This window comes from Mobula hypostoma, unplaced genomic scaffold (assembly GCF_963921235.1).
Source record: "Mobula hypostoma unplaced genomic scaffold, sMobHyp1.1 scaffold_42, whole genome shotgun sequence".
NCBI classification, from domain to species: Eukaryota; Metazoa; Chordata; class Chondrichthyes; order Myliobatiformes; family Myliobatidae; genus Mobula; species Mobula hypostoma.
In genome coordinates this window covers 1,158,903-1,163,239 of record NW_026948219.1, presented here as the reverse complement: position 1 = coordinate 1,163,239, position 4,337 = coordinate 1,158,903, and the positions used below count along the sequence as shown (strand labels likewise).

The following is a 4,337-nucleotide window of genomic DNA, read 5'->3' as shown; positions in this document are numbered from 1 at the left end:
GGGGATGGAAGTATATAGGGACTGGACATCCAAGGTGAAAATAAAGCGGTGGGGGCCAGGGAACTTAAAATCATCGAAAAGTTTAAGAGCGTGAGAAGTGTCACGAACATAGGTCGGAAGGGATTGAACAAGTTTGGATCGCTTTAAGAACTATATCTGACTGTATCGCTTTAAGAACTGTTTCCGCATTTAACTCTTTAAGAGCCACAGCGAGTGGAGTTGATGAAAGGCTGCGAACCTGTTGAATCTCCGGTTGAAGTTTTCCTTTGTTATTTTCCCCTTATATGTGTCTAATAAATGTTTGGCTGTTTTTATAAATCCAGTCTCGATTAATATTCATTGTTGCCGGTTACGTAATTTTACACTCACCCATCGGTTTAAATAACTTCGGGAATTCGTACGCGAGTTGTCAGGGTTGGACCACTCACTCGGACGCTAGAAGTGTATGACTATTTTCTGAATGGCATCACTCTGATTCCTCACTCTGGTGCAATTCCTGTTATGTCCGGTTGAGGGCGCCATCCTCCGACAGACCGGAGGTACAGAACACCCAGTGTTTCAATGAGGTGGGAGTGATCGTATTAGGATTCGATTAGCTACATATCGTTTCCAAAGCAGAAATATAAATATACAACTGAGTAAAAATGCTCATTCCAACAACACGGAGTAGGGCTCGAATGAGAGCACTTCCTTTCGCTATTCCTTGAACACAACAGGTGACTGAATCGCTGGAGCAAACTGAGACGCTGCTGTGGGAAGGACACATGTGAACGGCTCCAGTATTACTGCTGAGAAGCATCAAGGTAATTCTGTTGAACCTCTTGTACTCTTAAATGACTGGGGTTACCAATAGCAATTCCTCGTTAGTGTAGTGGTTAGTATCCCCGCCTGTCACGCGGGAGACCGGGGTTCAATTCCCCGACGGGGAGATAGAAATTTTACGGCATGGAAAAAGAATTTGTGTTTCCGCTAATCATTGGGCACTGGGAAGGTGGAATATCTCGGGCTGCTGAGAGCCCGGGATGGTAGAGTCTTCCGAGCAGAAAGTGGCGTTATTGTCACCCTCTTTCCTCAAGTATCCCCGGAGAATCTATATCTCAGCACTGTACTTTGTTACTTCTTCGTTGTTACACAGAGTCCATCATTCCGTCCATATTAATCTGGGGCTTTTGTTGTCAGCTATGAATTCCCGCTCGGTCCCACAACAATAGTAAGGTAACTAACCAATATCAGTCCAGACGAAGGGTGCCGGTCGGAAACGTCGATTGTTTACTCTTTTCCATCGATTATGCTTGGTCTGCTGAGTCCCGTCAGCATGTTGTGTGTGTTGCCTGGATTTCCAGCATCTGCAGATTTACCTTGTTTGTGACTAACGTATCTATCACCCTGGATCACTTCGTTTGCATCCTCATCTTGCTCTGGTATTCAAAATGGCTCCCGTCCTCTGCTGTAAAAAGGGAAACTATTCTCTTCAAAGATCATCCTTGCCCATGTTGACTGCATACTGTCTGTAAACTGTCCTTGCCAGGGCGCTAGGTTAACTTGATTTGCTGCAATTTCCACACTCTCCTCTTCCCTTTTGTCCTGTAAAGGACAACATGGATTGTGGATGCAGCTGAATTGCACAGAAAATTCGAGTCTCCCCAGTGATCCTGTCATCGTCTGTCTGAAGAGTAGGATTGCTGAACGATAGGAAGCAGCTGTCCTTCCGATCCTCTCTCCACAGAGTGCTCTCAGTAAGAAACTTAAACAAGTTTCAACACCAGCAAGCGTATAAACCCCCTTGCCCACTGTACACTGGAGTTGTACAAACTACCTGGCAGGGTACGAGGCTAATCAGAAGGGTTCTAAAGGTGATGATAGAGTCGTATGTAACACCTGCCTAAACCTCTTAACTTTAACAGCTGCTTACGGGATCTTCACGGATAAAATCGACGATGTTCTCAGATATATCAAAGAAGTTTTGCATTATTTCAGTCCAATAATGACACAGGTTCCTCCCTTCTCGGCCAACAGAAAGTTTAATGCTCTTCAGTTTTGAAAGTCCACGATGCAGCTTAGAAATGCCTTTGGTGACCACACTTGTATCATGGAACACTGTAGCAGTGTTATTCAACAATTACTGCAAACTGGGGTCAGACTGATGTTTTCACCATCCCGTCTGGTAGGTCCCCAGAACAGGAACACTACAATCCAATAATGCTCATCCGTCTCCTTCATCCTTCAATGCTGGCAGGTGTTAGTATTTTCTGCTACATACGCCCAATATCAATAACCATTTCACGAAGAATTCTGCAGATACTGGAAATTCAAGCAACACACATCAAAGTTGCTGGTGAACGCAGCAGGCCAGGCAGCATCTCTAGGAAGAGGTACAGTCGACGTTTGGGGCTGAGACCCTTCGTCAGGACTGACTGAAGGAAGAGCTACTAAGCATCTGTAAGGACAATACACACCCAAGCAATCATCTGGCAGACGTTTCTCTGCCCGCACTTCTAGACTGGAAAATAGCTTTTTCCCCAGAGCTTTAATTGCTCTGAACCAATCGATCAAGCATCATCATGCATAAATTTGTTATATTGCTACTTTAATACTGGGTTTATGGCTGTCATGTATCCAAGTTGCGCTTTTGTACTGCTGGACACCGCTTGTACCGGTTGGTTACTGATTTTATTTATTGTTTGTGTATTTTATTTGTTTTATAGCGTTGAGTATGAGAGTTGCAAACTCATTTTCGCTGTATTGGTGCATGACAAATTGTGCTATGCAATGACAATAAGGTTACTTCATATCCTTTCAGTACAGTTTAGAAAAGGATAATTTGAACTAAATTTCATAGTCTGTGGTGGTGATGGCGATGGAGGCTGAAGCTGACTGTTATCAAGGTTGCCCTGGCACTGAAGGTATCTTTGAGCTCAGTGACCAGACTGTCCCATAAACAAAGTGCACCTCTCACTGACGTCTCCATCTTTTACCCCTACCGCGTCCACCACCAACATCCCCATGTCTGTTAAACTGAAACAAAGGACTGCAGAATCCATACATTTATTTTTCTAAATAACGCTATACACTTTTCTAAACGAAAAAAAAACAGTCACAAGTGGGTAACAAATCAAATGCATGTAAAGCAGGTAATGTTGAAACTAAATTTAGAGTGAAATTGTAAACAGAAGTTAATCTAGTAATGATCAGCAACAATGTGGTCACTGTCATTTTTAATAAATATAAATTGTATACGGCAACTTCACAATATTTTTATAGAACGGTCAATATTAATGATATAATGGTAGAGCAGTCCCGGGAGTCTCCAGTCCTCACACAAATGATATCTATTCCGCTAACAGTTTGAATCACTTGTTTTCATCTGGAATTATTGTAAACCACTCAGAATTTTACTTGCCTCTTTTCATCTTATACAAGTAACAGTCTTCATTTTCTTTAACCTGGGCTAATTTACAATAACATTCATTACGATGGAATAAATCTGTAAACTTCTGAAAGACCTTGTTTGTCTACTTTACAAATTCATTAACGTGCTCATCTGCTTTTTGTGCAATACTGTGTATCATATGTCACTATGGAGTGTGAAGGAAACACTCCAATATAACATACCATTTTAGTTGAAAGTGCATAAGTCTCCATATTGCTCATTCTCCCATCGTGCTATGGAGAGGTTTACACCTGCCTCGTCGAGTACTCAGGGGACACGACTGGATTGGGCTTTGTTGTAACCGTACCTGTGGGAGGCAGGGGTACAGCAGGTTCCTACTACTTCCTACTCAGACATTGGCACCAGTTGTGTCTTGCTACACACTGAGGTAGACTCGATTACATTTTCCAGTTCTTTCCGAGTCTTTTTCCTCTAACTTTATTTCATCTTCTCTGCTCTTACAGTGAGAAGCAACCAATTATTTCTGTATTTCACTCCAGGTGAACACCACATGGCACCTGACTGTTTCCTCACACCTTTCTCCTTATATCTGTACTTTTGCAAGCACTCCCTTGTTCCATTCCACCCACCTCTCAACACACTTCATTCTTTCTGCTCCATAATGTGCGAACACACATGCTGCCGGAGATGTCCAGGACAGTGACTCTCACGTGACCATTCGGACACACTCATACTTCAGAATTCCCCTTCTTTCGTGAATCATGGATCAAATCCACCCCAAGGCATATGCATCATGAGCAATGGGATTCAATCTAGCATAAGGCATCCTCTTTTCCCATCAACTCATGGGATCCAGCCCGGCCCGAGGCAGCCACAGTTTTCCTCTATTCACTCTCCTGATTCAAACCCACATAATGCTTCATTTTTACTGTTGCAGCTTTCCTAC

At 43.0% G+C, this 4,337-nt stretch overlaps 1 non-coding gene across 1 annotated transcript; it reads left to right on the top strand.

The window, feature by feature from the left end:
- Positions 1 to 857: 857 nt before the first annotated feature.
- trnad-guc (transfer RNA aspartic acid (anticodon GUC)) lies at positions 858 to 929 on the top strand. The gene has a single exon. It is a non-coding gene; the product is annotated as a tRNA-Asp (tRNA).
- The last annotated feature ends 3,408 nt before the right edge of the window (positions 930 to 4,337 follow it).